Source organism: Pseudophryne corroboree, chromosome 1 (assembly GCF_028390025.1).
Source record: "Pseudophryne corroboree isolate aPseCor3 chromosome 1, aPseCor3.hap2, whole genome shotgun sequence".
Taxonomy (NCBI): Eukaryota; Metazoa; Chordata; class Amphibia; order Anura; family Myobatrachidae; genus Pseudophryne; species Pseudophryne corroboree.
In genome coordinates this window covers 396,360,097-396,385,718 of record NC_086444.1, presented here as the reverse complement: position 1 = coordinate 396,385,718, position 25,622 = coordinate 396,360,097, and the positions used below count along the sequence as shown (strand labels likewise).

Below are 25,622 nucleotides of genomic sequence, written 5' to 3'. Positions count from 1 at the left end.
ACCATTCAGTTGAATTCTTATCACATTTTTGAATTAATAGTGACTCCTGTATATAATACTACTTGTATTTTATGTTTAGAGGCCCTGGTTATTATAATCATGTTACAATCATTTACAGAAGGAGACTTTTATTACTAGCAGAGCTGGCGCAACCTGCTCAACAAGGAAGGCACTGGGATGAGGAGACGCTCTCCCCACCTCTGCTACCCTGCTGTTGCTGCCAGCTGCTGTTGCGTCTGTCTCACTGTATAACAGGCAGTGGCGTTGGCAGCAGGAAGTGCGGATCTCAGTGTTAGCGTGGCTCTCTGGCTCGATCCTCCTCTCTCATCCCTGCTGCTTATCAAGCTTTATAACAGGCAGCAGCGCCTGCAGCTTCAAGCTAGTCTCCATTTAAATACCACACACACACCCCTCTCTCCCCTCCTGTGGACATATGTGTAAGGGCCACTACTTCTGTGGGCATTATGAGTTGCACTACTGCTGTGGAGGCACTACTGTGTAAGGGGCACTACTACTACTGTGGTCATTATGTGTAGCACTACTACTGTGGGCATTAAGGGGGAGATGTTCTAAGCCGTGAAAAGAGTGGAGACGTTTCCCATGGCAACCAATCAGCTTCTCTGTATAATCTTATAGTATGCAAACTGTACATGTTACTTCAATGCTGAATGGTTGCCATGGGCAACTTCTCCACTGGCTCACTTCTCCACTCTTTTCACTGCTTAGTACATCTCCCCCTAAGTCCCTGATGTACTAAGCCTTGAAAAGTGATAAACTGCACAGTGATAATGTATCAACCAACCAGCTCCTGTCATTTTTCAAACAGCCTTTAACATGGCAGATAGGAGCTGATTTATCACCGTGAAATGTATCACTTTTCAAGGCTTGGTACATCTACTCCTATGTGTAATAGCAATACTACTATTGTGGGCATTATGTGGGGCACTACTACTGTTGGCAATTAGTGTAAGGGTCACTACTATGATTGTGGGGATTATGTGTGGCACTATGACTGTGGGCATTATATCTGGCATTACTACTGTGGGCATTATGTGTAGCACTACTACTGTAGGCGTTATGGCTGGCACTACTAGTGTGAGCATTATGTAGGGCACTACTACTGTGGGCTTTATGTGTAAGAGGCACTACTACTGGTGGCACTACTGTGGGCATTGTGTATAAGAGGCACTAATGTGTAGCTTAATGTGACTAAGGGGCATGACTGTTTGATGTAACATGAATAAGGGGCACTATTGTGTGTCCTTAAGTAAATTAGGGGTATTACTGTGTGTTGACTAAGATAAACTGCTATATAGTGCAACATGAATAAGGTGCACTACGTGTGGTGTAATGTGAATAAAATTGTATGACTATGTGGTTAATTTGAATTGGGAGTACTATTTTGTGGCCACACTCCTTCCTTATGAGACCACATTCTTTTTGAGGCATGCTGTACATTTATATCGTATTGGAGGGCACAAATATATAGTTTGCTGGGGTGCGCCGAACACCTTATCACTGGCCCTGATTACTAGTCCAACATATTCCATCATTAAATTAATGTCTTGGGACTCAAGACTGAAATTTACGCAGCAGCTATGCTCAGATATTCTAACGCAGCAGGAGGCATCTGTAGGAAAAGGCACCACTTGCATTCAGCACTGATCTGAGTGTTACGTTTGAAGGTGCAGCATTGGATCACCAGCCATGGGGCGTATCTAGCTATTGGCCAGGATGGCACTCGCCAGGGGCGCCGGTCAAGGGGGGGGCTCTGCTGGTGGTGCCACCTGTGGCCAGGGACGGATTAATGCTCAGCACTGTTCACCATCCGCCACCCGCGTTGTACGCCTATGTGTGCGTCATCGCAGCATTGCCCATTGTAAGGTATAAAAGTAACACTGTGACTGGCTCCTTCTCTGCCAGACACACTTCTACTAATATACCTTGATTACAATGGGCAGCGCTGCAGCTTTCACTCCTCCATATGCTCCACCCCCTCCCCGTCTCCTGCTGTGTATTCAGGGACTTCCGCCATGCACAGGAAGGACTTCCCATAGGAGCACAGGAGCCATTTGCAGCTAGGATCAGAGTCTCCATTTGAGCCACATTGATATGGAGGCATGGGAAATGTGAGCTGGGTCCTCTCTCTCTCTCAGGGGGCTGCAGACTGCAGTCCGAACCAGTTTTACTTTCTTCTCTTTCTCCCTGTCACCCTCCTGCTCTCTTCCTTCCTTGTTCTTCCAATGGCCAGATAATTTAGAAAGAAATAGAGGCAATAAGAAGTTCCCCATTTGTGCTACTTTCTCTCTCCACATCTGTGCCTCTTCTACACTATCTATTCTACACACCATTATCTGTTCTTTTGCCCCCTTCCATTATCAGTGCATCTTTCTGTACTCCTTTATCTGTGCCTCTTCCACCTCCACCCCTCCATTATCTAAACTTGTACCCCCCTCCATTTATATGTGCATCTGCCACTCCTCCATTATATGTGACTCTGTCCCTTCTACATTTATCTGTGCCTCTTCCTCCTCAGTTACTGTATCTAGTGCAGTGCCACTGAAAAGGTTTGGTCCCTCTGAGTGCAATGCCACTATATATAATATACTGTACACACTAGTATAATGGCTGGACCTATTCATGTCTCTGCCCCAGAGGCGTATCTAGGGTAGGGTGAGTGGGGCACGTGCCCTGGGCGCCTTGGCAGGCCCAGGAGAGGGGGCGCCGCCGGCGGCCAGGGCATCATGCCCCACTCGCCCCTGTCAACCCGAGATGTGAGGGGAGGAGAGCGCACCGTCTCTCCCTCCCCTCACCGCCGCTGGAAGCCCTAGCAGTGCTGCCAGCAGCGCTGCTGTGTCCGCCCGTTATCCGGCGTTAGCCAATCAGAGCTTGCGGACCGGCTCCTGATTGGCTGCCGGTCCGCGAGCTCTGATTGGCTAGCGAACCGGCGCCAGACAGCCGCCGGAGACCGGGAGCGGTGAGGGGTAGGAGAGGCGCTGCGCTCCCCTCCCCTCACATACACAACAGGTGCCGGTGAGTGACTGGGGGGGGCACAGTGGGGCCTGGCACTCTGGGGCATGTAACTGGCACAGTGGGGCCTGGCACTGTGGGGCATATAACTGGCACTGTGGGGCATATAAATGGCACTGTGGGGCATATAACTGGCACAGTGGGGCCTGGCACTGTGGGGCATATAACTGGCACTGTGGGGCATATAACTGGCACAGTGGGGCCTGGCACTGTGGGGCATATAACTGGCACAGTGGGGCATCTAACTGGCACTGAGTGGGGCCTGGCACTGTGGGGCATATAACTGGCACTGTGGGGCATATAACTGGCACTGTGGGGCATGTATCTGGAAATGTGGGGCATGTAACTGGCACTGTGGGGCAATGTAACTGGCACTGTGGGGCAATGTAACTGGCACTGTGGGGCAATGTATCTGGCACTGTGGGGCAATGTAACCGGCACTGTGGGGCAATGTATCTGGCACTGTGGGGCATGTAACTGGCACTGTCGGGCATGTATCTGGCACTGTGGGGCAATGTAACTGGCACTGTGGGGCATGTATCTGGCACTGTGGGGCATGTAACTGGCACTGTGGGGCATGTAACTGGCACCGTGGCGCAATGTAACTGGCACTGTGGGGCAATGTAACTGGCACTGTGGGGCAATGTATCTGGCACTGTGGGCAATGTATCTGGCACTGTGGGGCATGTATCCGGCACTGTGGGGCAATGTAACTGGCACTAAGGGGCAATGTAACTGGCACAGTGTGGCATGTAACTGGCACTGAGTGGGGCCTGGCACTGTGGGGCATATGCCTGGCACTGTGGGGCATGTATCTGGCACTGTGGGGCATGTAACTGGCACTGTGGGGCATGTATCTGGCAGTGAGTGGGGCAATGTATCTGGCACTGTGGGGCAATGTATCTGGCACTGTGGGACATGTATCCGGCACTGTGGGGCAATGTAACTGGCACTGTGGGGCAATGTATCTGGCACTGTGGGGCATGTATCTGGCACAGTGGGGCATGTATCTGGCACAGTGGGGCATGTATCTGGCCCAGTGGGGCATGTATCTGGCACAGTGGGGCAATGTATCTGGCACTGTAGGGCAATGTATCTGCCACTGTGGGGCATGTATCTGGCACTGTGGGGCATTGATCTGGCACTGTGGGGCAATGTAACTGGCACTGTGGGCCATTTTCAGTGGCCACACCCCTTCTGGAGCGTGGCCACACCCCTTCTGATGTGTGACCACGCCCATTTTTTCGGCGCGCACATGCTTCTTTTTGTGTGTTTTTTTTTGGGGGGTGGGGGGCGCCATTTTCCATCTTCCCCTGGGCTCCGGAAACCCTAGCTACGCCTCTGCTCTGCCCCCTTCATCACAAATCTCTATTACCTCATTCTCGGCATTCCAGACATGATTAAGGGGACTACTATGTTGTGTAATGTGAATAGCAGGTACTACTGTGTGGAATAACGCAGAATAGCGGACAGTACTTTGTGGTGTAATATGAATAAGGTTGCACTACTGTGTTGCGTAATTTGAATTGGTACTAATGTGTGGACACGCCCTATCCCCATGAGGCCACACTACTTTATTTTTGGCGCTGCATCATACTTATGTAGAATATAGGAGGAGGGGGGTGCCAGTCCCGTACTTTGCCAGGGGTGCTCAGACCCCTAGATACACCCCTGCACCAGCCCTCTGCCATTTGTCCATTTGAGTAAGCCTTAGCTGCAGGAAAGGGGGGATTGCTGCAGGAAAGGGGGGATTGCAAATGATCACGCAGGACTCATTCTGATGCGCATGTGCAGACCCAAAAACATTGGATATGTACATAGGGGGTAATTCCGAGTTGATTGCAGCAGCAAATTTGTTAGCAGTTGGGCAAACCCATGGGGGCCATTCCGAGTTGATCGCTCACTAGCAGTTTTTAGCAGTCGTGCAAACACTAAGCCGCCGCCCCCTGGGAGTGTATTTAGCAGAAGTGTGAACAAAAGGATCATAGAGTGACTACCAAAAAAAATTGTGCAGTTTCAGAGTAGCTCCGGACCTCCTAGCTTGCGATCACTTCAGACTGTTCAGTTCCGGATTTGACGTCACAAACATGCCCTGCGTTCGCCCAGCCATGCCTGTGTTTTTCCTGGCACACCTGCGTTTTTCCGAACACTCCCTGAAAACGGTCAATTGCCACCCAGAAACGCCCACTTCATGTCAATCACTCTGCGGCCAGCAATGCGAATGAAAAGCTTCGCTAGACCGTGTGTAAAAATACATCGGCTGTTGTGAAAGTACGTCGTGCCACATTTTCACTTAATCGCTGCACAGTGAACATTTTTATCTAGCAATCAACTCGGAATGACCCCCTCTGTGTAGAGTAAATACTGGCTGCTTTATTTTACACTGCAATTCAGATTTCAGTTGAACACACCCAACCCAAATCTAACTCTCTCTGCACATGTTATATCTGCCCCCCTGCAGTGCACATTGGGGGTCATTCCGAGTTGATCGTAGCTGTGCTAAATTTAGCACAGCTCCGATCAGGCACTCAGATGTGCGGGGAAGACGCCCCGCATGTCAGTGCTGGCACCTCCCCCCCCAAACCCCCCCCCCCCCCCCGCAGAAATGCAAAAGCATCGCACAGCGGCATTGCTTTTTCATTTCAGGAGTAACTCCCGGCCAGCGCAGCTCCTGTGGCTGGCCGGGAGACCCTCCTCGGTGCCCGGGACACAGCGGCCCGCCCCCCCAATGGTCCGGCCACACCTGCATTGGCCGGACCGTGCCCTGTAAGTGGCGGCTTAACGCCGCCGTCCAGCCCCCTCCCACCCAGCGACCGCCTCTGCCTGTCAATCAGGCAGAGGCAATCGCTACAATACAATGGCCTTTGGCCGCCCAGCATGCGCCGGCGCACTGCGGCACCGGCACATGCGCAGATCTGACCCGATTGCTGCGCTGCGATAAACTGCAGTGAGCGATCGGTCGGAATGACCCCCATGGTTTTGCCCAACTGCTAAAAAATTTGCTGCTGCAATCAACTCTGAATTAGGCCCTTAAACTGTTAGGTTTATGTATGTCTCTGAATCAGGACCTATGACAGCCATGACTTTAAAGACTAAAGGCTACTACATGTCCGGCCAGTGCCGTTTCTTGCGGCGGGCGAGCCGTGCAACCGCACGGGGCGCCCGCCGCGGCACTTTTTGAGGACTTTGAAACCCTCCTCCCCTCTCCTCCCGAGTGCCCAGCTCGGGGGGCGAGGTCTCGCGGAATGATGCGTTTGCGTTGTGACGTCACGACGCAATCGCATCATTCCGCGAAACCCCGCCCCCCGAGCTGGGCTCTCGGGAAGAGGGAGAAGGGGGAGCCAAGCCGCACAGACGAGGGAGAGGCGGCTGAAGAGCGGGAAGAACCGCTTGAAATGTAAGTGAGCCCCTCTCCCTCTCTCTCTCTCCCTCCCTCCCCCCCACCACCACCTGCCATACTGTGTAAAATGGGGACACCTGTCTGCCGGAATGTGTAAAATGGGGACGCAGTCTGCCGGAATGTGTTAAATGGGGACGCAGTCTGCCGGAATGTGTTAAATGGGGACTCTTGCCTGCCTTAATGTGTAAAATAGGGACACCTGTCTGCCGGAATGTGTAAAATGGGGACACTTGCCTGCCGGAATGTGTAAAATGGGGACACTTGCCTGCCGGAATGTGTAAAATGGGGACACTTGCCTACCGGAATGTGTAAAATGGGGACGCAGTCTGCCGTAATGTGTAAAATGGGGGCACATGCCTGCCGCAATGTGTAAAATGGGGACACTTTCCTGCCGCAATGTGTAAAATGGGGGCACGTACCTGCCGCAATGTGTAAAATGGGGACACTTTCTTGCCACAATGTGTAAAATGGGGGCACGTGCCTGCCGCAATGTGTAAAATGGGGACACTTGCCTGCCGTGCTGTGTAAAATGGGGTCGCGTGCCTGCTGTAATGTGTAAAATGAGGACTTTTTTTTTTCCATCCTGTGGTGGCCGTGATGATGAGATCAGATGAGGTCACGCCCATCTTAACAAAACCACGCCCATTTTAACGAGGCCACGCCCCCTTTCCAGGAGCGCGCGCATGCTTTCACTCTTTATATCTATGGGGGGGGCGCATTTTTTTTATGTGAATGGGGGGAGTGGGGGGTGGGGGCGCATTTTTAAATCTCGCACTGGGAGCCAAATTGGCTAGAAACAGCCCTGTGTCCAGCATTGAAATTCATATAACATACAAATATTACAAATGCAGAACAATTTGCAGCTGCTATCAAAATCTAAATGCAAGCTTGACATTTACCAAGTGTACTCATGCTGTATATTCACGTAAGTATTGTCGATGTGTTTAGGCACTTGGGATTTTTTTTTCTTTTTTATTGGAAAGCTCTGTTGAAGTAAATAGATGCTTTCTTGCAATAATACTTGTCAGAACTGCAAGATTTCCTCTGTGTGTGTGCAGAGCTGTTACAATATCTGACAACAATGAGTCATGTCTTGATAGCTATGGAAAAATAAGCGCTTTGGAACAGATGATATTCTGCATAACCCATTCCACAAATATCCCATTCACCTGAGAACCCTGTTGATTTTCTAGATCTTTCTTTCATTTTCCTAGCTGTCTGCGAATACAAGAAAATGTGAATGTCATTGTTGAGTGCTCAATCAACACAAATGGGTTTTATTTTTCCTGTATTGTTCCTTTGGTGTTTGTTACAGCTAACCCTTTACTGACACATGTGTTTTCTGGTTTGAAATACTGGCATTTGTCACAATATATTTAGAATTATATCAGATAATAAATAATGGGAATAATAATATCAAACATTGTGCCACTTTGATACAAATATTCTAAATGAAACGTAAACTGTGAAAAACGTTCAAATGAATAAATCTGACAGCAGATGATACCGTCTGCAGCCTTTCAATATAATTGCCAATTTTTTAACAAAGGACTGTGAGAGCTACATAAAATGTGAATCCTGATATTGACCATAAATCCTTAGCATGAAGCATCTAACCAAATATTATTTTGAATAAAATGAGTAACTAAAAGTATGTCATCACACTGAGGTGCTTTAGCACAAATGAATCGGACCTCACGTACTCGATGCCTGCCATAACAGCTACAGGGGATAAATAAAATGCTTGTCAGTCACCTGTGTTAACATACAGTCATTGTGCCTGACTGCAAGCGAACACCCTCAACCCTCCACTGCACATCTGCAATTTACTATAAATAAATATACACAGTGAACTTGCCAGTTACTGAAAGGGCCCTGCACTGTGGTCACCAACCAAACCACCTCTTTAAAATGTAAAGCCCCCTTAACCGATCTGCAGACCATTCTCCCATTGGAGGTACAAATAATTTGAAGGGTACAAATTACCCAGGATGCTTAAAGGGCCCGCCCCCCCAGTATACCTGTGCTGATATCTTTGGGAAGATGGCACCAAACATAGAAAGTGAGGACTCTGGCACCGTGCTAGAGTCTTTGATTTCTAGTGGCCAGCGTCATCTTCTCAAATATCACTGGGAAAATGGCGCTGGCCAGGGATGAAGGACCCGCTTCCAGACCAAGTAAGGTAGGAAGCGGGTGCCCTCCCCTGTGCCACTCCTCTCTCCCCCCAGTGTTAAAATGGCACCCCCCTTGTGAAGTGCACAGGGATGTTTCGCAGCCCCACAATTATTTTATTTTTAAAATATTTTTATATTAAAGGAAGTAGTCATGCCCACTTTATTAAGCATTACCACACCCCTTTACCGGGGCCCAGCATGGCTATCTATGCCCCAGCTTGTGCTGCCCCAGGGTCTCATGCACATGTGCAGGTCTCCAGGAAAATGGCATGGCGGCCATTTTTTCTGCCATTTTTTTACTGCGCATGCACAAAATGCCAGGAAGATAGCTCAGCAGTGATTTGGGCAGAGCTACTCCTGCCAACGCTGGACTTCAGAGAGGTAAGTGTTGAAGAAAATGGTGCAGAGTGTGCAGTGCATACCCTGCACACATTATAGATACACCACTGATGTATGGGTGGGTACTCATTATTCTGATGCTGTAATTTCACAAAGCTTCTTTATGTGAATCAAGACCCATGGCAACTTGTCAAAGTATTGCCATGTGTCTCACGCTATATGGTGCAAAAGTGTTAGGTGTATGAGGACATATCTGTACTGTTTCTATAAAGATTCCTTTTGGGATATTTTCCTGAGTGTTTCATGTAAGGACTTTGTTAACATACCAGATTACACTATCCTCCTTAATTGAAGACTGTTAGTAATTGGCAGCATCATAACTACTGCATGTTACAACATCATACAATCAGTGTCTCAAGACCAATTTGCTTAATGAAATCTTGCTTACTGTTACAGTCATTTTATTTATGTTGATTTCTACTTCTGTTTGCATATTCTGGTATATTGTTAACTAGGATCAAATATGTTTTTTCTGAGTATTCTGAGAATGTCATTGATTTATTTTGTGTGTGTGTGTGTGTGTGTGTGTGTGTGTGTGTGTGTGTGTGTGGCCATTTTTTTCTTCCTAATGTAGTTAAACTGATTCCTATTAAGATAAATAATGAAAGCTTCACGAGATACAGAGACTCTTATTCAGAGGTGCACACAATTGCATGCACAGCTGCCGTTGCTCACGCAGGTATGAATGCACAAAATAATAATGTCTCAGATGCCATCTTCTGCTCACCTCGGCTGTCTCATATCCACCACTCACGTGCATATCTGGAATCATTGGTCACTCATTGGCACACCATCGACCCTCTGAGGAAGTCTGTGCTGTCTCAGACTAAGTATCTCACCTGAGACGCCTGGCCCTCGCCTGCTGTGAACGAATTTACTTAGGCAAGTCCAGAAAACAGTCCCAGCATGCCTGCGTTTTTTAGGCATTCCCCCTTGTTAACTCCCCGAAATGCAGTGACTACCTGTCACTTACTTTGAGCATCAGTCGGTATGAACAAAAGTCACTTGACCACGTCCAACATCAACACCTCTGAATCAGACCCAGAATCTCTATCTATCATAGAGCCCGAGGCCCAGACTGAGCTCCAGGCCACACATGGCCACAATGTAGAGTCTGGGACAAACCTCGTGCCTATAGCTATTCTAGGTGTTTGAAGATGAGAAGGTGAATGAAAAAAAAAAACATAAAGATTCCACTCCTACATCCAGGAGCGTAGCCAGAACGTTATGGGCCCCATAGCAAAATTTTGAAGGGGTCTCTTTCCCAATGCTTGTAGAGACACCACTACACAGCAGTTGCTAATTTCCTGCCCCATAACAGTGCCCTTGCTCATTTTCTGAACAATAGTAGTGTCCTAGTTAATGTTATGCCCCTTAGTGGTGCCCTAGTTTATTTTCTGAACCATAGTAGTGCCCTAGTTCACATTATGACACATTGTAGTGCTCTCAGTACACATTATGCCGCACAGTACCTCCAATTCACATGATATACAGTATCCCCAATTCATATTATGTCTCTTTACAGTGCCCACAGTTCATATTATGACACCATATAGTGCCTGCAAATCATACTGTGCCTTATCACTGTGCCCCAGTTCATATTATGTGGCACTATAGTGCCTCCACATCATCCTGTGCCTTATCACTCTACCCCAGTTCATATTATGCCACACTATAGTACCTCCACATCATACTGTGCCTTATCACTGTGCCCCAGTTCATATTATGCCACACTATAGTGCCTCCACATCATACGGTGCCTTATCACTGTGCCCCAGTTCATTTTATGTGGCACTATAGTGCCTCCACTGTATTGTGCCACATTAGTGTCCCAGTTCATATTATGCCACACTATAGTGCCAAAACATTATACGGTGCCTTATCACTGTGGCCCAGTTCATATTATGTGGCACTATGGTGCCTCCACTTCATATTGTGCCACATTAGTGTCCCAGTTCATATTATGCCACACTATAGTGCCTCCACATCATATTGTGCCTTATCACTGTGCCCCAGTTTCGTATTATGTGGCACTATAGTGCCTCCACATCATACTGTGCCTTATCACTCTGCCCCAGTTCATATTAAGTAGCACTATAGTGCCTCCACTTCATATTGTGCCACATTACAGTGTCCCAGTTCATGTTATGCACACGGTAGTTCCTCCACATTATACTGTGCCTTATCACTGTGCTTATTATGTAACACTATAATGCTTTCCAGGTCATATTATGCCACAAAATAGTGCCTCCACTTCATACTGTGCCACATTATGTTGTCCCAGTTCATGTTATGCCACAATATAATGCACCCAGTTCATTTTTGACACATTACAGTTCCTCAGTTCATATTATGTAACATTATAATGCCCTCCACTTCATTTTATACCACCTCACAATGACGGGCATAACTAGATGTACAGTTTTGTAGGCAGTAGAGTACCAGTAGCCCCCGCAGGTGGTATTCATGTGACCGGCGGTCAGGAGACCGACGGTCACATGACTTCCACCAACATCCCGCCCTCTCACTATCCCGACGGTCGGCATGCCAACCAACAGGGACTATTTCCATTTGTGGGTGTCCACGACACCCATAGAGTGGGAATAGAACGTGTGGTGACCGCAGGTCGCCATCGAGCACGCAGCGTGGCAAGCGCAGTGAGCCCGCAGCGTGGCAAGCACAGCGAGCCCGCAAGGGGCTTGCTGCACTCACCTCTCCTTGCCGGGATCCCAGCGTCAGTATGCTGCTGGGACTCCGGCGTCGGTATGCTGACTGGCGGTCTCCTGACCACCGGTCAGCCATACCACCCCCACAGACCCGGCAGTGGCTTGGAGGTGCTAGGTGGCTTGTGAGCATTAGGGGTCTGCAAGGGCCATTGTTACGCAACTGCCTGGACCTAAAGAAATTTTCTGCGGTCCCGTTATGCCTGCCTCCATTGAAAATGTCCCTCCCAAAATGGGCAGCACCTCAGAGGATACAGTTATTAAGGATGCTAGAGGAGGTGGCGGCCATTTTGATACGGTAATTTTCAATGGGGGCAGGACCGCAGACCTGCAGCGGCCGGATGGGGGAGGGGATCCCCTGACAACAAGCATAACCCCTGACAACGAGCAGGATAGGCGTTATGGCACCACACATCCGCAGGGGCAGAGGCCTGGAGAATCCCTTGACAATGATTCAATATAATTTTACCTGTATGTTTATACTGTTTGTGCTAGCCAGCTCCCCCCTACAGTTTTTGGTTGGCGCTGCATCCCAGGGGTAGCAGCTGCCTCTGGTCTTATGTGACATGCCAGTGCTGGCATCTCAGATCCGCTACTTATGTACAAAGGAAGCATAAGGAACATCAGTCGCACTAACGAACTTCTAAACAACCCATGTCTCATAATGTCTGTCTCAACTATGACACCGGAGCCAGCCATACTGTGAACGAATTCGCAGTGGCTGACTAGAACATGTCCAGAAAATGGTGGTGACATGTCTGCATTATTGTAGTCAGCCCCATTACTTCCCCAAACTACCTGATACTCACTTTGCATATATAGCCTCACTTTGGCCCTAATTCAGCATGGATCGCATTTGTAAAGCTGCTCGCAGGCAGCTTTGCATATGCAATTTATTGTAATGCAAATGTAGTTTGCAGCATTTGCGCTACCATCTCTGTGACCATCAGTCGCGATGTTCCCCGCAGACTGCCAGCTGAGTAAGCCTCAGCTTGCTCCAGCTGCCCATCGCATGGGTTTTGCTAAGCCAAGAAATTTGCATATGAGATGCAGACCTTGGCTTCGCTTCTTCTGGAAAACGGGGTGAAACGTCCATCTTCACACCTGCACCCGCCCTGCCTCCTAAATACCTCTGCCCATCAATCAGGCAGAGTCTATCGGAAAAATGCGAGCAAGACTGCACCTGCGCAGTTTCCCGATAATCGGGAAACTGCAAAGGGGATCGCACAAGCGATCCATATTAGCCCCTTTGTCTGCCATCGCTAAACAATAACTGAACATGCTGTTCAACTGCCTGAGGAAGTGGTTGTATGTTGCAAAATAAGTCAAAGTTTAAGTGAGATTTTTACCATTTATTTTCTGCTTTATTTTTATGTATATTCATTATTTAATCCTATTTATCATGTGATACTGTTATTTATTTATTTTTAACATTTTATTGTGTAATTTATATATCCAGGACAGTAGTTGTATGGTTTTTTTTGATGCAAAGAATAAAAACAATACTATTTATTTACATTTTTAATTGGTCACTCTCTTTTGGTCATTCCTACTTTAGGATATAGCTCACAGCGTGAGTAAAAGGTTGATCATTAATTACACAGGTGTGCAATGAAAAAGCTTTTTTTAACAAATTTATGTGATACTTATATATTTTTGGCTTCTGAACACGAAAATGACTCCCGATTTCTGCAAAACGTGTATTTATGAATAAGTCATTTTTTTCATATTCATTAAAGTAATAAATGTATTCTGCCTACATTTATTATAAAACATTGTCTTAAATGAATTCAGTCGGTGGTATAGAACGTTGCAATTCAGTTCTAGTCATAAAACTTCCCCCTGCCCAGTGCCAGATTAAGGTCCACATGGGCCTGGAGCTGAAATTTACAAATGGCCTAAACCCCATACTATATAAAGGAACATTGCACACACACAACAACTATAAGGTGAGCTGGCGAAGGTGGAACCAAATACAACAGATGCAACACAGTTTTGCCCTGTGCCGGCTCAGTTTAACCCCTGCCTACCACCACATATACACACACAGCATTTTTACAGGCCCTGACATTAGAAAGTTAATAAAGATGAACATTTTGGGCGTGTAATGAATATTGTGGAACTTTTGGCGTGGACTTTGTTCAAACTAGTGATTTCAACATTTTTAGGCAATGTCAAGGATCCAGACTACAAATAAATTGTCAGGGAAATGCTTAATAGTTACAGAAACCTTGACTGCAATATTAAAGGTACATTTTTTGAATTCCCATATTGATCATTTCCCGAATAATTTTGGAGACTACAGTGAAGAACAGGGTGAATGGTTTCACCAAGACGTTAAAGATGTAGAAAGAAGATACCAGGGTCATTGGGACTTCAGCATGATGGCTGACTACTGCTGGATGATACACAGAGATGACACAGAAAAAACTTATAAGCGAAAAACGACAAATTGAAGTTTGAAGACAAAAAAAACAAGATATTAATGATTTTTTCAATAATTATGGTTTTATTTCTATTATTGTTTGCTTTTAATGTTATTTTATAATGTAATTAAGACAAACACATTGATATCATCTACAGTTCTTATTTCACAATAAATATGTCGAAAACAATTAAACTTCTTGTATTTATTTTATTTTTACTATTTCTTGATGTACACGGGAGTATAATTAAGAATATAAAAGTATAATTAAAAAAGCTTTCATACCTTAAATTTCGCAGACCTATGTTATATTTGTCGAAGCTGAGACAATTATCAGAACAGTCTCAGAACAATGTATAGCTCTCCTTTTGGGAGAGTAAAGGACTCTCCAGTCAAAGCACTGTGAGATAACTGTATTATACCTGCACCTATCATGTGGGTCTACAGCTTCCTGCTTTGCCTCTTTACTGAAGTTAATCAGCAAGCAGCAGCGCCAAGATGTATGAACATCTGAGGTGCTGAAGTGGGGCAGTGAAAACTACCCCCATCGGCCATCGCTGCCAGTACCCCACAGCGCCTAGGTCTGATGCGCTAATTGTCTCCTCCGGCCGGCTCCATTTAGACAGCAGCACCGAAATAGACAGGAGGGCTTAGCATCCCTGTCATGTACCGCACACCAGTGGCGTGCAGTGAGGTCAGTGGCTGGTGAGACACTACAGCCATAATGTCCGCCAAATCCTGCCGATGACCCCTACCGCCGCCGACCCAATGCCCGCTACTGCCCCTGAGCCGATGCCCGCTGCCACTGCCAATGGCTTACAAACTCTCCCACCATCAACTGACCCAGCCCTCCACCACTAATTTGCATCTCAGTCCGATGCCGCCAATTCCCGCTGCCTGACTGCTCGTCATACTTGTGATATATTGTACATTTTTATAGAAAAAATAAATAAGTGTTTGGGACGGGGAAGGGGATGGCAGGAGGACATGAATGCAATTTTGCTGTCCAGGGCTTCCAATAACTTAAAGGAAAAGGGCCTGAATGGGTTAAAACATTTTTTTTTTTAAATGCGTGATGTCCCCCCTCCTAAGTATAACCAGCCTCTGGCTCTTTGAGCCGGTCCTGGTTGTTTAAATAATGTGAAAAAAATTGGACAGGGGTTCCCCGTATTTTCACAACCAGCACCGGGCTCTTAGTCCGGTCCTGGCTCCAAAATTATGGGTGATAAAAGATGTAGGGGTCCCCCGTTACCAGCACCGGGCTCCACTAGCCAGGGAGATAATGCCACAACCGGGGTACACATTTATGTAGGTCCCTGTGGTCGTGGCATTATCCCCCAACTAGTCACCACTGGATGGGGTTCCCTGGAGGAGTGGGGACCCCTTAAATCAAGGGCTCCCCCTCTCCAGGCACCCAAGGGCCAGGGTTGAAGCTGAGGCTGTCCCCAGCACCCCTGGGTGGTAGGTGCCGGGCTGATAGCCATAAGTGTGTTAAACAAATTAATATTGTTTTTTGTTGTGGAACTACAAGGTCCAGCAAACCTCCACCACTTGCTGGTACTTGGGAGAACCTCAGGTACCAGCATGCGAGTAAATAACAGGCTCGCTGTTACCTGTAGTTCTACAACAACAAAATACCCAAATAAAAACACAACACACACACCGTGAAAGTAAAAATTTATTAAAACAAACTTGCACAATCACAAATACTTACCTACATCCCACGCCGATCATGTCCACTTGTCCATGTAGAATCCAATAAAGTGGTACCGGTAAAAATGAGAGAGGGATAACTTACCTACATCCCACGCCGATCACATCCACTTGTCCATGTAGAATCCAATAGGGGTACCTGTAAAAATGAAAATTATATTTACAAAGTTTGTTCTAATCCACAGGAGGGGAAAAGGAGAGAGAGACCTGGTTATGCTGCTGTCTGGGAGGCAGGAGCCGGCGGGAGTCCCTATCTGGTTATGCTGCTGCCTGGGAGGAAGGAGCCAGCGGAACATGAAGGAGAGGGGAGAGCCACACTCAGACGCTGCCACTGCTATGCACGTTTTTTGCCCCTTACGGCACTGCCAGTGACAGCCGGATGCAGTCACTGTCAGTGCTGCAGCTGCTGCCCAGTGACCAATCACAGTGACAGGGGCGTGCTTTCAGATAGGCTGAAATCACATCCCTGCTGTTCTACGCCACTTGGACAGGTGCCGCTTCCCTTACTTGTTTCAATGGGCTTTTACAGCCCTTTGCTTGGCCCCGACGCCTGCCCGGGGCCAAGCCGAGTAGGGCTGAGTTGTGGGGTAGCAGGACCATGGGGCAGAGGTGAGTGAAAGTGGGGTAACAGGAAAGGAGGGAAAAGGGAACGGAGGGATGGAGGGGAGAGAGAGGAGGTGGTGTTGGAGACTAGGGAGGAAGGATAAAGGTGGGGACAGGGGCAAGATACATGATTAGGTAGACAATGAGTGATACATCTGAGGTGCTGAAGTGGGGCAGTGAAAACTACCCCCATCGGACTGAGGGGGCAGAAGTAGAAACCAACTTCCTGAAGAGTTTCATGGCTCTGCTTCTGGCTGACAGGACACCATTAGCTCCTGAAGGGTACTGAATGCTAACCGTGTCTAGATGCTCACTCCCACAGCACGCCATCACCCCCCTCACAGAGCCAGAAGTCAGAAGACAGGTGAGTAGAAGAAGACAGATCTTCTATCAAGAAAAGTGATGGCTGAGGTACAGCACGGCTGGCGGGAGAGCAGCGCACCATTGCTGCCCACACACACAGGCACTCTAGGGTGCAGGGCACGAGGGGGGGGCACCCTGGGCAGCAAAAAACACCTCTATAAACTGACAAAAAGGGGGCATAAGATGCCCAGGCACAGCCCTACACCTGCCAGCATAAATATTATGAAAAGTTTCTGAGGTAAAAAGGGCAGAGCTTCTTCCGCAGGCAGCCAGCACATTGCTCAGTGCCATTTTCTCTCTCCTCAGGCTGCAGAGACAACACTGGTCCTCCTTCACTTCTGACTACAAGTATCAGGGTGCAAAAAAGGGGGGGGCACAAGCGAATTTGGTGCTTTACAAGTGTGTTTTACTGTGTAAAAAGCGCTGCATGTCAGTGGGCATTCTGTGTGCACAGGCATTAGATACTGGCGCAGGGGATGTGAACTGACTGCTCCTAAACTGTGTCCCTCTGACAGATTTTACTGTGGGTCTGTCCCCTATAAGTCCCAGTGTGTCTGTGTGTGTGTTGTACACGTGTGTAAGACATGTCAGAGACAGGGAGTTCCTCCCCAGAGGAAGCCATTTTAGGGACACAGAAGTGTAATGTGGTAGCGCTGCCGGCACACCAAGAGCCTGCATGGGTAAAATAAATATGTGATAGTATGCATCATATCAATAGGAGATTAGATAAGTCTGAATCTCATGCTGAGTGCTGGAGAAAATCTGTGGAGGATGTGATTTTTCAGGGCTCTGTTCTTCCATCCACAGGCGACCCCTCTTGGTCACATAAGAGACCATTTGCGAATATTGTGAATATTGATACCGACATGGACACTGATTCTTGTGTCGACGATAGTGACTCCAGAGAAATAGATCATAAATTGGCAAAAAAGATACAATATATGATTGTGTCTATAAGGGAAGTTCTGCAAGTCACGGAAGCCACTCCTGTACCTCAAGAGAAGGCTTATTTCTATAAAGAAAAGAAATCTAAGGTCACTTTCCCTCCTTCCCACGAGCTTAATACACTCTTTGAAGGGATGTGGGTTAATCCCAAAAAGAAATTTTGTATTCCCAAGAGAATTCAGATAGCTTATCCTTTCCCGGTGGAGGATAGGAAAAAATTGGAGTCACCCCCTGTGTTAGACAGTGCACTGTCCAGGTTGACAAAGAAGGTAATTCTCCCTGCACCTGGCACGGCTTCACTAAAAGAGCCGGCAGACCGAAAGATGGAAACTACATTGAAATCCATTTATGTTGCCAATAGTACGCTGCTCAGGCCCACAATTGCTTGCGCGTGGGTGAGTCGCGCTATTGAAAAATGGCCAGAAAGCGTGTCATCAGAAATTGACATGATTGATAAAGATGAGATACCCCTTAAGTAAGGGAATATCAAAGATGCTGCCGCATACATGCTAGAAGCGATGAAAGATATTGGACTCTTGAGTTCAAAAGCCGCTACCATGGCAGTATCGGCTCGGTGGACGTTGTGGATTCGCCAGTGGAACGCCAATGCAGATTCCAAAAGAAATATGGAGGCTCTCCCATATAAAGGTGAGGCCTTTTTTGGCGATGGACTGGATGCGTTAGTCTCGGTGGCTACCGCAGTTAAGTCGGCATTTTTGCCCTCTGCGCCTGAACCGGCAAAAAAGACATATCACCCGCACATGCAGTCCTTTCGGCCCAATAAATCCAAAAAATCGAGAGGTTCCCCCTTCTATGCGAGTAGGGGAAGGGGAAAGGGAAATAAGTCCACAGCAGCTTCAGGTTCCCAGGAGCAGAAGTCTACCCCTACTTCTGCCAAATCTTCAGCATGACGCTGGGGCTCCTTTGCGGGAGGCCGCTCGGGTGGGGGCACGTCTCAAACTGTTCAGCCAAGGTTGGATTCTGTCTGGCCTGGATCCCTGGGTGTTGCAAATAGTGTTCCAGGGATACAAGCTGGAGTTTCAAGACGTTCCCCCATGCGGATTTTTCAAATCGACCTTGCCAGCTTCTCTTACAGAAAGGGAAGCAGTAACAGCGGCAATCCAAAAATTATGTCAGATCAGGTCATAGTCCTGGTACCTTTGTCACAACAAGGGGAGGGGTTTTATTCAAGCATTTTTGTAGTTCCGAAGCCGGACGGCTCAGTCAGACCGATCCTAAACCTGAAAAATCTGGATCTCTACTTGAAACTATTCAAGTTTAAAATGGAATCATTGAGGGCAGTGATTTCCAGTCTGGAGGAGGGGGACTACATGGTGTCTGTAGACATAAAAGATGCTTACCTGCATGTTCCCATTTATCCTCTTCACCAGGCTTATCTGAAATTCGCGGTTCAGGATTGCCATTACCAATTCCAGACGTTACCTTTCGGTCTCTCCACGGCGCCGAGGGTATTCACCAAGGTGATGGCGGAGATGATGGTTCTCCTGTGTCAAAAAGGAGTCAATATAATTCCTTATCTCCTGATAAAGGTGAGATCCAGGGAGCAGTTGTTACAAAACATCACACTCTCCCTGTCAATACTCCAACAACACGGTTGGATCAAAAATTATCCAAAAGTCACAGTTGGAACTGACGACAAGATTGTCTTTTCTCGGGATGATTCTGGACACAGAAGTTCAGAGAGTATTTCTTCCGGTGGAAAAGGCTCTGGAAATCCAGAAAATGGTAAAACAGATATTGAAACCATTGAGTGTGTTGATCCATCAGTGCATTTGGTTGTTGAGGAAGATGGTGGTGGCCTACGAGTCCATACAGTTTGGAAAGTTCCATGCCAGGGTATTCCAGTGGGACCTGTTGGACAAGTGGTCAGGATCCACCTACACATGCATGGGAAGATAATCCTGTCGGCAAAAGCCAGGATTTCGCTCCTGTGGTGGCTACACAGTTCTCACCTACAAGAGGGACGCAGGTTCGGGATTCAGGACTGGGTCTGTGGTAACCACGGATGCAAGTCTCCGAGGCTGGAGAGCTGTCACTCAGGGGGAAAGCTTCCAAGGAAAATGGTCAAGTCAGGAAGCCTGCCTTCACATAAACATGCTGGAATTGAGTGCCATTTACAATGGCCTTCAACAAGCGGTACATCTTCTTCAAGATCATTCCGTGCAGATCCAGTCGGACAATGTAACAGCAATCATGCACATAAACAGGCAGGGCGGAACGAAAAGCAGAGCAGCCATGGCAGAGGTGACAAAGATCCTCCTCTGGGCAGAAAGGCTCTATCGGCAATTTTCATTCCGGGAGTAGACAACTGGGAAGCAGACTTCCTCAGCAGACACGATCTCCATCCAGGAGAGTGAGGCCTCCACCAAGAAGTCTTTGCAGAGGTGACAAGTCTTTGGGGAGTTCCTCAAGTAGACATGATGGCATCTCGTCTCAACAAGAAGCTTCAGAAATATTGTTCCAGGTCGAGAGACCCTCAAGCAATCGCAGTGGATGCGCTAGTGGCCCAGTGGGTGTTCCGGTCGGTGTATGTCTTCTCTCCACTTCTGCTGATCCCAAAGGTGCTCAGGATCATAAGGAGAACAAGAGTTCGAGCAATCTTCATTGCTCCAGACTGGCCAAGGAGGGCTTGGTACCCAGATCTTCAGGAGTTGCTCATAGAAGACCCTCGGCCTCTTCCTCTTCGCGAGGACCTGCTGCAGCAGGGGCCGTGCATGTATCAAGACTTACCGCGGCTACGTTTGATGGCATGGCTGTTGAGCGCCGGATCCTAGCCCGTAAGGGTATTCCCAAGGAAGTCATCCCCACCTTTATTCAGGCCAGGAAAGGAGTAACGTCGAAACATTACCACCGTATTTGGAGAAAATATGTGTCTTGGTGTGAATCCAAGAAGGCTCCTACGGGAGAGTTTCAGATGGGACGTTTTCTCCATTTTCTGCAGGCTGGTGTGGAGGCGGGCCTCCGATTGGAGTCAATCAAGGTGCAGATTTAGGCCTTGTCAGTGTTCTTCCAAAAACAATTGGCCTCTCTTCCAGAGGTTCAGATATTCATGGAAGGGGTTCTGCACATCCAGCCTCCATTTGGGCCTCCAGTGGCACCATGGGACCTTAATGTGGTGTTGCAGTTTCTTCAATCGGATTGGTTTGAGCCTCTACAAAAGATAGAGTTGAAGTTTCTCACTTGGAAAGTGGTGATGCTTTTGGCATTGGCATCCGCACGGCGGGTGTCTGAGTTGGGGGCCTTGTCTCACAAGAGCCCTTACCTGATCTTCCATGAAGATAGGGCAGAGTTGAGAACTCATCAACATATTCTTCCAAAGGTGGTTTCATCTTTCTACATAAACCAACCTATTGTGGTGCCAGTAGTTACTGACACGTTCACTGAGTCAAAGTCTCTAGATGTGGTTAGTGCTTTGAAGATTTATGTCGCTAGAACAGCTCGGATACGGAAAACAGAGTCTTTGTTTGTCCTGTATGCTCCCAACAAGATTGGGTGTCCTGCTTCCAAGCAGACTATTGAGCGTTGGATTAGAAGTATGATTCAGCACGCTCATATTACAGCTGGATTGCCGTTACCGATGTTGGTGAAGGCCCATTCCACTAGGAAGGTGGGCTCATCCTTGGCGTCTGCCCGGGGGGTCTCGGCATTGCAACTTTGCCGAGCAGCTACTTGGTCGGGGTCAAACACATTTGCAAAATTCTACAAGTTTGACACCTTGGCCGATGAAGACCTCAAGTTCGGTCAATCGGTGCTGCAGGGTAATCCACACTCTCCCGCCCGTACTGGAGCTTTGGTATAAAACCCATGGTCATGAAGTGGACCCCAGCATCCTCTAGGACATATGAGAAAACAGGATTTTGATACCTACCAGTAAATCCATTTCTCTTAGTCCATAGAGGATGCTGGGCGCCCGTCCCAGTGCGTACTTTACCTGCAGTTTTGTTTATTAGAGTTACACATGTTGTGTTTTATTAGTTTAATCACGTTTGCTGTAATTGGTTCATGCCTGTTGGTGTGTGTTATGTTGAATGCCATGTTGTGCGGCATGGTTGAGGTGTGAGCTGGTATGTATCTCACTATTAGTATTAAAGTAAATACTTTCCTCGAAATGTCCATTTCCCTGGGCACAGTTCCTATAACTGAGGTATGGAGGAGGGGCATAAAGGGAGGAGCCAGTTCACACCCATTGAAAAGTCTTAAGAGTGCCCATGGCTCCTGCGGAACCGTCTATCCCCCATGGTCATGAAGTAGACCCAAGCATCCTCTACGGACTCCCACATCCTCCCCTCCTGTTTTCAGCTTGTACCGTGTGCTATAAGGTGAAAGGGGCACCAGTACTAAATAGTATAAGGTGTTCTACTACACTGGGCACACCCACTTTTGGGGGACCATGCCCCCTTTTCTGGGGCACGCATAATTGCGTCCTTGACTTTTCCATACCCCCACTTCAAAATTTCAACTTCGACCACTGGGTACAGAGTTCCGAAACTCACACTACAGTGGGGTACTTTAGACTTATCAAGGTATCTTTAAAACAAACAAAGCCACCTTATGTAAAAACCAGCAGTGGTGAATGGACATACATAGAAAATAGAAAAAGCTCTCTGCCTTTTTTTTATGTATGTCCATAGGGGTTACATAACAGTCTGAAACTCCTTCTATCCACAGGGGCTGTCTAGTTTCAGTTTCTGTTCCTGCTGCTGGTGATTTAAGCAAGGAATAGTTCTCCATGCACTCTGTTTTTGAGCCCTTCCCCCTCTACATGCTGATGCACTTGTCTGGGTTCAGGGCAGCCCAACACAACAGTGAGTTTAACTCCTTGAAAACCTTGTTCTCTACAGAAATTTTATGAATCCTTCTGTTGCAAGTGTGTGCTTCCAATTTTGTCTGAATATTTTTTTAAGCGGCACTGCTACCGTGGGCATGTATATAAGTGGCACTACTACCGTGGGTATGTGTATAAGTGGCACTGCTACCGTGGGCATGTATATAAGTGGCACTGCTACCGTGGATATGTGTATAAGTGACACTGCTACCGTGGGCATGTATATAAGTGTCACAGATACCGTGGGCATGTATATAAGCAGCACAGATACCTTGGGTATGTGTATAAGTGGCACTGCTACCGTGGGCTTGTTTATAAGTGGCACTGCTACCGTGGGCATGTGTATAAGTGGCACTGCTACCGTGAGCATGTGTGTAAGGAGCCCTGCTACTTTGGGCATGTGTATAAGCAGCACTGCTACCGTGGGCATGTATATAGGCGATACTGCTACCGTGGCATGTGTATAAGTGGCACTAATACCATGGGCATGTGTATAAGTGGCACTGCTACCGTGGGCATGTGTATAAGTGGCACTGCTACCGTGGGCATGTGTATAAGCGGCACTGCTACTGTTAGCATTATTATGTGTATAAACGACACTGATATGGTAGGCATGTTTATAAAGGGTACTTCTACTGTGGGCATTATTATTATTACTACATGCGGTGTAATGACAATAAGATTGTGTGGTGTACTTTGGATTGGGTTTCTATTGTGTAGCCATGCCCCTTCCTTGTGATATCACACCTTCTTTTTGAAGGCGCGCACTGTCCCTTTATTAAGTATTGGAGAGATGGTGCAAATTTATAGTTTGCAGCGAGGCGCCAAACACCCTAGCAATGGCCCTTTGGTAGGGGACAGGATTTGCTTCTGTTTGTGTACATATGTTATGATTGCCAGCCACCAGCACTGGATTTGCCTATAACACTATAAATATTTTGAATTGTTCCTGGTCCACCAATCCAAGACACCCCTGAAATTGTCCTGAGGCACACCAGGGTACAGTTTGAGAACCACTGGTCTACTGTGTACCCAGCATAATTATTGCAGCTGGTCTGTGGGTTACAGCTCCGAGCTCCACTTCTGGAAAAAATGCAATAATGTAAATTTTGTGACAAACTACAGAGATGAACCCTTTCTGTGACTGCTGCACAGGGATCACACAACCTCTATTCATAGGGCTGAATTCACTTAGGGGAGAAGTTCTCGCCCCACAAAGAAGTGCAAGTACTGTATATACCGCACTTACGGTATCATTGGATTCGCAGATAATTTCTTGCAATACACTATATACATCATACTTGCCTACTCTCCCGGAATGGCCGGGAGGCTCCCGAAAATCGGGTGACCCTCCCGGCCCCCCGGAAGAGCAGGCAAGTCTCCCGATTCGCGGGGTCCCCCTGCCCGTCCGCCCACTTAGTGTGTAAAGTGGGCGGTCCGGGCAGTTGATGACGCGATTCTTGCTGAATCACGTCTTGATAGCCACGCCCCCTGCAGTGTAATGCCGGTGATCGCGGCATTACAGAGCGGGGGGCGTGGCTTAAATGAGGTGTCATCGTGACTCTGCCCCCGCTCCGCCTCCGGCCCACCCCCTCATCCACATCACAGCCTCCCCTGCCCGCCCTCTGAGCCGACCTGGCTGCTCTCTCCCGCAGAGAGCAGCCAGAATGTAGGTAAGCATGATATACATAGAAACATCGATTTTTACTACAGCCATTAGGGTTAGTTTAGAGGTATGGGTTAGGTTCAGGGCCAGCAACAGAAATCTTGGGGCCCAGTACACTGATATCTCTGGGGCCCCCTCAACCTCCCTTAATTTTGTAGAGGGGATCTTTTAAAAAAATTAGAGCCTGTCAGTGAACCCGGCTGGTGGTTTTCATACTGGGCTACACGGCTCTTCGGTGGTGGGGGCAGGGACATACAGAAAAGCCAGAGCGCAGCGACATGCATAATGATGGCAATACAGTATGGACCACAGGGACCACAGGGACTGGACAAAGGGATGGGGTAAAAGGAGTGGGGAGGGTTTAGGTGGCCTGTTAATTGTTTTCCTGCTTAAATTGAGCAGCTGGAGCATACACTTTAAAATGCAATGTTGGCACTGTGGCCTTTATTTCTGTCCTTAATACTTGGGGCCCCCCTGAACCTCGGGGCCCTGCACTAGTGTCCTATTTGTCCCCCCCTGTCACCGTGCCTGTTCAGGCCTTACCTATGGAGAAGCTGCGACATGACATCCTAGGACACGCAACTGCACCATGCATCACCATTATCTTTGAGTGTGCCTTGGCAATATTTAAATCTTGTTCTGTGTGCTGCGAGTTGTAAAAGGTTGAAAATCTCTGTGCTACAGTGTCATCACCATGTTGTTATAAAAACGCCCCCAAAAACTCCAAAAGACGTGCATTGGGGTAGGGGTTGCTGGAGGGGCCCAGTTTGCTACCCCCCCCCCCCCCCCAGTATGCCCTTGCTGTAGCCAGAGGAAGGGGCGCCATCTTCCCAGTGATCTCTTCGGGAAGATGGCGCCGCACATACAAAGCAAAGACTCTGGCACAGCTCCTCATTGGCTGCTGGTCCACGATCTCGGGATTGGCTCACGAACTGGCGCCTGATTTAAGATACTCGCGCCTCCGCTGGAGACCGGACTGAGGAGCAGGATAATTGCGTGCTGCACTCTCCTGCCCTCGCTGCAAGCAAGATGGTTAGGCCGCTAAAGGACCCCTGCCCGTGGGCCGCAAAAGGATGCGGTACGGGAGGCATGCGCCCCACGGTCCGCGGGTGTGACACCCCTGCACTAGGGTATCAGAATTAGCTTCACGGCACCCCTAGGCCAAAGTTTCTTATTATAATTCAGAAAAAACTATAAAATGAAGTCAATTGTGTTTATGATATGTCATCCTTAGGTACAGTTACTGTATGTGGTGAGGGACTGGTTTTGCCAATTTAATTAAGTATAAATAATTTGAATTGGTCCCGGACCACCAAACTATGGCACTACTGCAAG

The 25,622-nt window shown here is 47.8% G+C and overlaps 1 long non-coding RNA gene across 1 annotated transcript in view; it reads right to left on the bottom strand.

The window, feature by feature from the left end:
• The window catches only part of LOC134887327 (uncharacterized), a 100,690-nt gene that overhangs the window by 68,693 nt on the left and 6,375 nt on the right, over window positions 1–25,622 (bottom strand). The window lies entirely within an intron of this gene.